At 37.4% G+C, this 12,688-nt stretch overlaps 1 pseudogene; it reads right to left on the bottom strand.

Annotated features, from left to right (window-relative positions):
* Nucleotides 1-5,351: 5,351 nt before the first annotated feature.
* Nucleotides 5,352-6,636, bottom strand: LOC103944998 (annotated as a pseudogene).
* Nucleotides 6,637-12,688: the final 6,052 nt, after the last annotated feature.

Genomic DNA, 12,688 nt, shown 5'->3' with positions numbered 1-12,688 from the left:
GAACTAAATTTAAAAATCTGATTAATTCAAATGATGTGGCTGTCCACATCAAATGCCACCTAAGGTGGTATGTAGCACATTTTCATACCACCTAAGAGTAATGATATTCATACCATATTTTTGTACCACATTTTCATGTACCACATTTTCATACCACCTAAGAGTAATGATATTCATACCATATTTTTGTACCACATTTTCATACCACCTTAGGTGGTATTTGATGTGGACAGCCACATCATTTGAAAAATTTGCAAAACCCAAGGAAAGGAATAAGAAAGACTCATTATATACCTCAATCATCATTTAATTAACTAGTTTTTCTTAATTATTAGTTTATTAAATAATGAACTAAATTTAAAATTTTGATTAATTCAAATGATGTGGCTATCCACATTAAATGTTACCTAAAGTAGTATGAAAATGTGATACAAAAACATGATATAAATAGCAATATTCTAATATCATGCATTTTTTCCGAATTTCTAGCTAATGAATTTATTTATTTATTTTTTCTAGTGTGTTGGTTCTAAAAATTTCCAGGCTTACATGGTGCGTAGGGTCAGCAGGAAATTGTGATTGAATGAGTGTGTAAATTATATCTCGATAAACATCGACAGACACATTGTGATGGAAATGATTTGAATTGGTGTCCTTTTGGGAATTGCCAGTCGAAGAAGTCTTGTTTTTTTTTTTTTTTTTTTTTTTGGTCAAATGATAAATTTTGTTAAATTAAATATTATATTTGTCACCGATAAATCCAAACTCCTATCATTATGTAAAAATTCAATACATTTTTACCACTATGATAAAGGACTACATGCAAAAGCAAGTCTTGCTTGCTAGACACGTTTCATTAGAAAAACAACTTTAGAATAAAAGTCATGCAAAAATCAAATGGATCAAAGATTTCAACACAAACTGGAACCCACTTCTTAGAAAAAAAAAAACAAAATAGAAATTGTCATGAATAGCTTATGAAAGACACTTGGGATGGAGTTGGTGAATGGATTTGTACCAGGGGGAGAGAGAGAGAGAGTGGGTGACCCACTAAAGGCGTTTGAAATTTGGTTGTGGTGTCCATATCCGTAGTAATCATGTCCTGCAAACGCGATACAATTATTAGAAACATTCAGGAGACTGCACGGTGATAAAGTTGGAATGTGAAAATCATTTTCCAAAAGCCTTTTGATAACTACTCACCCAAAGAAGTCCAATAATAGTGTCCTCACCAAGATCGTACTTATCTTGCAATGCAAGCAACGCATCCACAAAATGTTGCATGGCACCACCGCTCTCGTTGCGTGCTTGTGTGTGCTCCTCCATGATAGCCGGTCCCGTCGAGCCCCGTGCTTGGCAAATGCCTCTTCCTCCGGGGGGAACATCCACTGCAACATGGAATATGCTCTGCCATGGCAAGCGATGCACCGAGCTTTAGTCCTTTGGCTACGATGGCCTTGAATTCTAGCCTTTGCTCATCAATTACATCCTCTGAGTTAACAAAACGTTTTCCAAATGCTAGCCTTGTTATGTTGTTGAAAGCCACTGCTCCCAAGTACTTCTTCACTAGCAAACTTTTTCCATAGTTTTCTGCATTAGGGGAATTAAAGTCAATGATTATCATTAATCAAAGAAATATGTGCATACGACACTATGGGCTAGTACTGTAGCTAGGGAGACTAAATTTACAAACTAAATTATGTATCATCAATGATAAATAAGCACATTAATTAGCACTCAAGTAATAATCCAATCATCAACTTTCATATCATTTTGTTTACAAAAACTTGGTCTACAAATTTATTTTCACTAGCATTGGCTAGATTACGGTTCATATTTACCAACCCCACAGTGCTAATTTAATTAATTAATAAGTGACTTTATGACCATGAGATATGAGAAATGCTAAGGGTACTTTAAAAAAAAAAGTGGAACTCTTCATTGACTCTCTGGCACTTTATGTTTTTTACACAATGTGTTATAATGTTGGTATGAGAATTGATGTTAAATTGTGACGTGACAGAAAGTTTATAAAGAGTCACTTTCAAGAGAATCCTCTTAACATTTCTCATGAGATATTGAGATGTATTGATCCAACGACGAGTCGATACATTATTATTATTAAAATTAAATACTTTTAAGATACTAGTTTTATTCGATCCATTAGTATTAGATTTGTAAGCCTATATTTAATGCTTTAATATCAGTGTAAGGTTTTCCACAGTGAGTCGGGGAAATTGAGTGTGATACTAATAGGGGTGTGATATCCACACACCCCATTTTACTTCTCACACACTTTTTTAATTTTCGGCCATCGGATCGGATGAATTGAAGACGATCAATGAACATAAATTATCAAGGGGTGTGGGAGAAGTAAAATAGGGTGTGTGGATAGCACACCCCTACTAATAATATAAGAATGAAACTTCTACAGTGAGAAGGAAATTTTGAGTTCAATGAGAGTGATCCTTATTTGTTTAGTTTAATATATTGAACTCATGAGTGTGATGTCTATACAATAATGATAAGAGAGGAAAAATGACTTTTATTTTTATTTTTTATTTTCTCTTCATTATGCATTGTAAAAGTTCGTATATGACTCTTAAGCCAAATACAAAGTTATATTTGACCATGTATTTAACTCGAAGATTTACAGTTGAAACTCCAATTAGAATGAAATACGATCACTCTCAAATAAATTCCAAGTGTACATATTGATATGTATTATGTATTTATGGGGACGTTCGTACCAGGTCATTTGTACGACACATACTTTTTTCAAATGTACTAAACTCTCCTTAATTTTGAACCAGTTGTCCTAGGTCATTTGTAGGACACATACACTTTTTTTCCAAATGTACGAAACTCATCTTAATTTTGAACCAGTTATCCTAGTAATCAACTCTACTGAAAATTCTCTCTTCCCTTTATGAGAATCGAAACTATATCATTATTATAAATGAGAAGCTTATGGACCAATGGATCCATAAAACTCACTAGGATAAACCCCATTGCTCAGCCTGAAAGCGAACAGCTAATATGGTTCACTTAGGTATCGTTTGGTATGCAGACAAGACGGGACGGAATGGAATGGGACGGGATGGGACGGGACGGGATGGGACGGGACAGGATGGAACGGAACGGAGCGGGAGCAAAGATGCCCTCGGATGGAAACAAGGAGGAAGAAGGAGACGGAGAGGTTATAATTTTGTGTTCCACGGATGTGTAACGAGTCGTTCCAGGGGAATGAGGTGGAACGAAAATTCACCCAAAACTCGTCCCGTGGAACAGCTCGTTCCACCCGTTTTAGACGCACCAAATGTGGAACGGAACACCTTGTCCTACTCTATTCTGTACCGTCCCACGTACCAAACGGTACCTTATGGAACAATATAGAAATTCTATGGTCAGTCCATAAATTTCAGGCTTCATCACTGACCATATAATCTAGTCACAAGACCCAAATGGGCAGAATCTTATGTGGGAAGCTAGATGCTGTTCAATGTCAAGGAAACACGACATACGTGACAAAGCACCATGTCAAAGTGCTTATTATCGTTGACCTTTCTCTTCTTTTTCCCTTTATTTCCCTCGATACCCCTAATTAGTTGACTAATTTGATAACATATATTGACAGCGAATAAATCAAAACCAGAACGACCCTTCCAGCACTATATATATGTGTGTGTATATATATATATATGTGTGTGTGTGTGTGTGTGTATATATAAATATAATAGAATAAAAAATTTCACTGCTGATTTTCGTCGTTTGAACAAAAACAAAACAACAATTACTAGCAAAAAGGAAAATGTTCAATAATGTTATATATTGTTTTACAACTTCATTGAAATTTACCATTCATTTCTTGCAAAGATAATATAAGAATTGGCCAAAATGATCACTTTTCAAAATTGAATTGTTGAAATTATCGGTTTTTCAGTATTATCGTTAGTATCAGATTTTTATTCATTAACATCAAATAGCTATGTCATTTATATTTGATTGTATATATCGTAGTTATTTAGTTTGAACTTTCACAATTGAAATTTAACTTATAAGATCATTTTGGTCAAATTTGTTGGGAACCAAGTATTTTTTTTTTTTCATATATAATTACAAGCAAAGTTGACACTCTTGTATTATTTCATTAATTACTTTGCTTGTACTCCAAGACATTGTATATATAAAAGTGGGTTAACTCTATTAATGAAAGTATCCAATTATTCTATTTGTATTATTTGTTTAAGTTGTATTTTGTGCATGTGTGCACTCTACCTTCAAAACTCCAATTTTCTTCAATTTATTTGAGAAATAATAAAGGAACTCTGAGATTCTTCTTGAACTCTTTGTCACCTCACAGGTTAATATAAATTCTCATGCGAATATTATAAAATATTATATAAAAAATATGAGGTAACAAAAAGTCCATAAAAAAGTCTAATATTAATTCTGGTGTGAATATTATAAAATATTATGCAAAAAAATGAAATAACGAAAAGTCCATAAAAAATCTAATTTTAACAAAGTCTCCTTAACAATTATCTTTTTTTTTTTTTTGGAGTTTTAACGAAACACTTTCGATACTGTTCACTTTTAACAAAAAAAATCAGATTTTTACCTTTCCCTGATACTACACCTTTATTTGTAATTTTTCATTAAAACTAATAAAAAACTTGAACTTTTCATTAGTTTCCTTTTTTTTGCCGTTGGCCACCAGCCTCTCCTCACTGGCCTTTTCAACCGCTTCCCTACCTCCAACATCATCAATTATGTCAAACTTACTGCCACAATATTTTTCTTCCCTTTTTAAGAAGTAGTTGTAGTAGCCGCTCAGTACTACAGTTTAGTGATATTTCTCTTCACTTAAAAGTGAGAGGTCTTAGGTTCAAATCTTGTAGATGACGAATTTGATATCAAATTAGGTTGCCCATTGTGTAGTTTAGCCGAACTCCCTCTCTCTTTAGTGTAAAATATATCGTTGTACTAAAAAAAGAAACACTTTTGATGATGTAAAAGTGCTTTTAATTATTTTAAAAGTTGGTTTTAATAAAATGGTATTCCGTGTTGACTGCTCGCACTTAAATACATACTATATAATGTAAAAGAATGAAGTTATGTGGGTTTTATTTTTATACACTGGAGGCTTATAATTCACTATTTTATAATGGAATAATGGATAACCAATTAGCAAATTAAGGGGTGCACTCAATTGGGATTTTAAGGATTTTAAGAGTTCAAGACATCGATTTTGAGTGAATTTTTATATAGGTTTTAGAGAAGTTTATATGACTTATGTCATGAAGAGTTTTTTTTTACAAGGAGCACTCAGTATGCTAAAAACCAATATATACAATAAGTAAATCATGTATTCATAGGAGGAAGGGAACGTATAGTCCCAACTAATTAGGGTAGTTTGTCTGTTCCCTTCCATCAAAGTTCAAATTTCTCTTAGCATATATTTGATTCAATGGCTACAAATAGAGGCTTACTTTAAAAGTTATAATAACTTCAGCCGTTGAATCAATTTTCAACGGTACGGATTCTCTGATTTGGTGGATTAGGAGGAAGGGATCCGAAGAGTATCCATTTCCATATGTATCTATCTTGTAAGGGGTAATAAACCTAACAGCCTAAACTTTTCCGGCAAGCATAAATGCCTTGAAGGTAACTTTTCTGACCACGTTAGGCCGTCCCCAAGCTATTTGAATCTCTTCAATCACCTCCTGTATTGACTGCAGAGGACGACCTTAACATCCTCAACACCCCTTCAAATGACACTTCCCTTGGTATTTCCAATGCCACTGGCTGCCCTTCAGAACTCAAACCAACGCTCTCAAATGGAAATGGAAGTGTCATATACCCTTCCCACAAGTACTACCCCTTCGGGTCCCAAATCGGTTTACTTGCTTCATGAAAACACTTCAGTACATCCTCGATTTCGGGGTGTGTTACGCAAGCATTGTAGACCCAAACTGCAATTACGCCTCCTGGCTTACGCAAAACGCGCTTGACGAGCGAGTAGAACTTCGGGAGGTCGAACCAGTGCACGGCTTCTGCCACGGTCACTAAATCAACTGAGTTTTCGCCCCCTATTAGGTCAACCAACTCGTCATCGGACATGGTCATCGGAGTGTGAATGTAACGAACTCGAGGACGTTGGAGTGCACTCTTCAATTGGGACTCACTTATATCAGTTCCTACTACTTGATCATAATGCTCTCCAAGCTGCACAAATTAGTACTCTTATTTTCTACAATACACCGTTGTATGTGATTCATCAGTATTTGAATTGAGACTGTCATAATCTAGTTGTCCAATACACCAATGCATTTTGGAATTTTCGGAAATTAAGAGAAGTACTAACAGAGAAAGCAGCTTGGCCATTGTCGGTGCCGACATCCCAAGCTAAAGAGTGTTTTGGTGTGAGAGCCGCCAGCATGGAGTACCATTCCTTGGGGTAAGTTGGCCTTCCTACCAATTAATCCTCTGCCTGCTTGTCAAATAAACCTGCCATTTTTCTGAAAACATATGTAAATATTTAGCCTTAATTAAAGAGGGACTAGCTAATGAGGAAGAGTGACGTTATGGGGGTTTTAATTTATACATGCAGAAATTAACTGTGAATATATTTTCTAGCTATTACTAGTAATAATTTTCAATTTCTTGGACTTCCAATTTTCTCCAGTCCAAAGGCCAAGAAAAGATCAATTTAAACTGATGTTGGAAAGCAAGGTCCAATTTGGTTAGTCAATTTTATTTGATAACCATTTCCCTTAAAAATGAAAACTGATTTAGTAACTACCTTCAATTTTCAATACTGAAAATCAAAAATGAAAACTAACAAGCTAAAAGTTATCGGACGAGTTTTCAATTTTTCAACTTCGATTTTTGAAAGAAATGATAACTAAAATAGTTATCAAATCGAGCCCTAAGGACTGCAGAAAAGCAAATATATGAAAATAAACCTGCCATTTTTGTGAAAATGTATGTAAATATTTAGCCTTAATTAAAGAGAGACTAGCTAATGAGGAAGAGTGAAGTTATGGGGGTTTTAATTTATACATGCAGAAATTAACTGTGAATATATGATAGGAGCATATTTAGGCGACTTACTTAACTTGTTTTCGTGCATCTATGTTGGTAATTCATAGTTATTTTAGTCCTTTATGCTTCTTTTGTGTGTTTTCATGGTTCTAAGGGCAAAGTATGCAAAATGGTGCATTTTGGTGCATTTTGGAGTAGTTTGGGGCGTTAAATGGATTGCATATACTTGAAGCCAAGTAGATGGACGAAATTGAAGACCAAAGGAGGCCTTTGTACCAGAAATTCACACCAACACATCCCATTTCAGATTGCATTCCAATCATTCCAGCCAAGCCACATGCACTCCCTTTAATTTATTCAACCTAGCTGTCAAAGCACATGCACATTCACCCTAATCATTCACATACACAATCTGCCATCATTCACACATTCATTCCACATGCATTCCCTTCACAAATCAGCCACATGCACTTTGCCTTTCATCATTGCACCATAAATCAGCCACATGCACCCATAATCATTCAACCAACTTTGCACATGCATTCATCATCATAACCTAGCTGTCATTACCCTTTAATCACATGCATAAATCAGCCACATGCATCTCCCATCACCATTTCAGATTTCCACCAAGTTCCTAGCTGTCATATTCCCTCCTTTTCACCTATAAATAAGCATCCATTGCAGCCACAATTCATTCATTCCCATTCATACACAATTCATTCACCATTCACGCCAGAAATTCATCCCCTCTCTATAACACATCCATACTTCACCATTCTTCATATTTTCTGCCCAAAAAGAAGCCTTGAGGTCCCCTACATCCATCCCTATCCTAAACACATCATTCTACACCATCCATAACTCCCCATCCCTCCAAACCTATCCTTAGACCTTGTGCTACAACGAAGAGGAGGAGAAGAGTGCCTAAACGTTCATACAATTCAAGTTTGAGTTGTTGGAATGTTTAGGTGTTTCTTTTCCTCGATCCCAATGTTTAATTTCAATTCTCTTTGTTTTGTACGTATGAGGAACTAAACCCCCCTTGGCTAGGGGGGGATTCGAAATATATGTTTATGCTTGCATTTTGATTTGATTACTTCTAATTGCGTTTCATAAGTTGTGGATTCAATTTGTTTAACTGTTTGATTGATAACTTATTTATGTATGTTTATTGAGAGTATACGCTTAATTTTCATGCATGAATATGACGCTAGAATATAAGTGAGTTTCACCTAATAGTTACGAACTTATATTCACAAGTAGTGGAGGTTGCTTATAAACAATCGCGTTAAACGAATTCTTGGCATAAGTTTCATGCAATCATAGTAACGAATGCCTCGTCAACACTTATAGTTTTCATGATGCTTAATGATTCTTGCTTGTATCTCTATTATGCAATTCATGTAGGGAACTTGTGAGGAATGCTTTGGGTTGTCGTATGCAATCATCCAATTCATTAACTTAAGGAAAATTTGACGGTTAATTTAAGCGGACCTAATTAACCCGGGGCGTTGAGAATTCATGGTTTATTGAGAAGCAATTAGATTCGTTTTATATGCAAGTATAACATGTATGGAGATGAACCCCTTGGCTAGCATTCATTCATTCAATTCCATCACATTCATCTTTACAATCTGTTTTTAAATACAATCTGTGCATTTTAGTTAATTTCGTCAAAAACTCAATCCCCCTTTACTTTAATGTCCAAATTAGTTAGAAACTGTTTTAGGTTGTGTTTATAAGTGTTTTGATTCAATTTGTTATGCAAATTCGTCCAAATTCACCAAAGTGCTCAAAACTGCCCAGAAAGTGTTTTTAAGGCTGTTTTGAGTGTTTTGGGTGATGTTTGAGTCTTTTGGTTTGTTTTAGTGTTTCAAAGTTTAGTTTTGCATTCTTTGAGTCTAGTTTAGTGTTAAAGTGTCTCAGTTTGTGTTTCTAAGTGTTTTGATTCAAGTTATTACCCAAATTCGTCCAAAGTACTCAAAGTGCTCAAAACTGCCCAGAAAGTGTTTTTAAGGCAGTTTTGAGTCTTTTGGTTTGCTTTGGTGTTTTAAAGTTTAGTTTTGCATTCTTTGAGTCTAGTATAGTGTTTTATATTGTGTTTTTACTTTTTTGAGTCAAATCCAAGTGATTAACAATCCCTCCTAATCCCCGGTCCTGAACGATCCCTACTTACATTCTATACTACAATTGTCAAAAAGAGGGTTTAATTTGTGCGCGTATAATTCTCGCATCAAATTTTGGCGCCGTTGCCGGGGATTAGCAACTTTGCTAATCTCTTGGATTGTTTTATTTTCGTTTGTGTGTATATATTTTTAGTTTTATTTTGTTGATTTTATACGCAAGACATGACACTTGATAGTGCTTCCCTTTTGTCACAGCTTATAGAAGAGTACCAAATGCAAAGAGTTGGTACATTTGATCATAATCAATCGAGGAACGACATGTTTTCCAATAATTACAATTCGGATTGGAGTGATCATTCAAACTCTATGTGGTGGGAACCTCAACATATTCAACAAGAAGGATATTGGCAGCCTTATGAGGAGTTCTATTCAACGCCTATGCATCCACCACAACCTCATATTCAATATGCCCAACCAAACTCAAGTTCGTCAATAGATTATAATCAAAAGCTTAATGAAATACTTTGTTTGGTGCAGGGTTCACAAAACCAAGTCGAGGAGGCTCAACAAGGAGAATATTGGCAACCATATGAGGAGTTCTATACCACGCCTATGCAGCCACCACAACCTGCCCAAAGCAATGTAAGTAATTCAAGCGATAATGATACGATTTTTCAATTAATTACTACTTTGACGCAGGAAGTCCAAACTCCAAACAAGGACGAACAAAATCAAGACAAGAAGTTGGGTAAATTGGAGGAGCAAATTGAGCAGATTATGGGGTTCATGAAACAAATTCAAGAGCAAAGTGAACTCTCCAACTCAACTATTGAAAACGCGAAGGAAGATTTTGAAATCCATAATGCTATCACTTTGGGAAATGCTATGGAGGTTGGAACGGACCTTAAATCAAATTACAAGGAAGATGAGGAGCTGCTAATTGAGGAAGAGGAACACACGCAACCTATGGCAAGGGTGGAAACACCTTCGCCGCAGGCACCTATTGCTCTTACGCCATCCAATTTAGGTAAAGTTGTTCCAAAGTTAATTATTTCTAACCCCGTTCCACTGAATGTCCCTATTCCTTGCAGGTTTCTGAATTCCAAGGAAGAAGAAGAAGGTGAGAAAGACATCTTGGAAGCTGTTCCAAAAGTGCAAAGTATGGAATATCAAGAATTCGTCAAAGAGGATGTTCTGGAGGCAAACAAACCCAAAGAAGTTGAATTTGACGACATTGGACAAGTCATAACCATCACATGCAATCTGGCCAAGTCCAATATCCCTGAAACTTTCAAGGGAGTGGTGTTTGTCATTGAGTTCTTGTCGGAGCACACAGGTAAGCCGCCTCCCCGAATTTCAATTTTCTTTTATACTGATATGTTGTTAATGATCCAGGCACCCACTCTAGAATTTAAACCATTACCGGATCATCTCAAGTATCACCCGCCATTCAAAGATAAATTCCATGTCATGGGTCCTAAATGAGCCTAAGAAGGTTTCGTCCGGCTGCAAGACGTAAAAGAAAGCGCTACTTGGGAGGCAACCCAATACAATAAATAAAACAAAGCTTGTTCATTGATTTTTTTCAATAAATTACAATTGTATCTAAACATGGCAGAAAGATGGAGCCTTCACAAGGGTTGTGTACGTGAGGCCCCACTGCGTGGCAACACTCTCGGAGCAGGAGGCATCGGAGCAGAAGGCATCGGAGCAGAAGGCATAGGAGCAGGAGGCACAGGAGCGGGAGGCACCGAAGATAGATCATTAACGGCCCCAAACCTTGGTGGAACGCTAGATGACCCAGGAAAGAGGTGCCTCTGGAAGAAAGCTGCAAACCGTTGACGGTCATCAAGCTCATCAAGCTTCCTCTTCATGCCTGTCGAATAATTGTTGGCAAGCACGTGCAAACTTCGGTTCTCGTACTTAAGCTGTTTGATCTCCTGCTTAAGACTCTCCACCTCCGCCATCAAGGATTCAACCTGACGGGAGCGAGCAAGAAGGCGTTGGCCCATGTTGGACACAGAGCCAGCGCACTGAACACTCAGAGCCAGGGATTCTTGAACGGCCAACTCATCGGACCGTCCTGAAAGCTGCTGACTGTCTTTGGGAGTGAGGAGGTTCCGAGCCACTATCGTAGCCGTTGTTGGATCCGTCATCACAGAGTCCTCATCTGTAAGAGGGCCATGAGAAGATAAGAAAGACGGGCACCATACCTTACCCTGACGAGGCGCAACAGGATCACTGCTTAGACTCAAATCTAAGCAAATGTTCGATGGGTTGGATGAGCTAGCCATTGTTCAAGAAGTTAAAAGAGAAGGGTTGGATGGAGGAAAATCTCGACAGGCCGAAGATGATTTTTGGGAAGTCTTCAAAGTGTGCAGATAGAGGTGATCGATCACCTCTATTAAAGGAGAGGCGTTCACCGATTCAGAAATGAAGAGACACCGCTCTTCAAAAACCGGATTTCCTGGCGTAAAGATCGCCATCTCTTCAGACGCAATCCAAGCTTTTCAGAAAGCGTGTGCAGATTTGTCAAAAGTTCCCAGCTTTTCAGAAGACGCGTGGAAGGCGAGAAATCAGCTGCACACTTTAGCCGACAAACGTGGGAGACAAAGTCGAAAGCTCCCAGCTTTCCAGAAAGCGAATGCCACTTTGTCGAAAGCTCCCGGCTTTTCAGAAAGCGTGTGCCATTTTGTCAAAAGCTCTCTGACAAAGCTGAAGACGCGTGGAGATAATTTCCGCATCTGCATTGCCACTTGCCATTACAATCCCTATATACATCAACATTCATGGCAAAGCATACATCCAGAAGCGCATAACTTTCCTTCTCGGCCGAAAATGTAAGCTGCAACCAACCCTCTCAAACATGTTCAGTTTTCTCCTTCTCTTGAGAACGCACTTTCAAACATGGATGTATCCCCCAAAGAAGATACCAAATGCCTGCAGTACGAAGGAGGAAGAGGAAACGGTGGATCGAAGCATGTGGATTCATTCGCTGCCTCTTCGAAAGCAAAGGTATCTCATATCATCAAGGGCGAAAGCAAAGGTATCTCATATCATGCTCTTTCCCTGTCTTTTCCCTTATCCTTGATATTACTTGCATGGCAAAGTGAAAGAAGCAATCAGCCGGCACTTGGAGTCTATCTGGACTCTATTCCCTGGTTGCTTACCTAGCTTTGCTGAGCTATCCTCTAACCCTCTTCAATACGAATTGGAGAGATTGAACAAAGAAACAGATAAGAGGAGGAAGCTCAGACCTTCGGGGGAGACCAAAGGAAGCCTGCTGCCCAGTTCAAGAGTAGCACAAAGGAAAATCAACGATGGGAGCAGCGCAGTTCAAGAGTAAGCCTGTGGAAACAAAGATCCAAGCCTCACTGCAATCACCAAGGAGAAGATAGAACGAACACTCCATAACCAGATTTGCATCTCTAAACTCTTCTCTTTGTTAGATACATTCTGCCATGTTTAGTATGTTTAATTGTTGTTTATATGTTTGTTTGTGTTTAGTGTGG

The sequence above is a fragment of a genome, unplaced genomic scaffold (genome assembly GCF_019419815.1).
Source record: "Pyrus x bretschneideri cultivar Hongxiangsu unplaced genomic scaffold, Pyrus_bretschneideri_v1 Contig265, whole genome shotgun sequence".
In the NCBI taxonomy this organism is placed as follows: Eukaryota; Viridiplantae; Streptophyta; class Magnoliopsida; order Rosales; family Rosaceae; genus Pyrus; species Pyrus x bretschneideri.
Note: the sequence above shows the minus strand (reverse complement) of the source record. Positions and strands in the feature narration are given on the sequence as shown.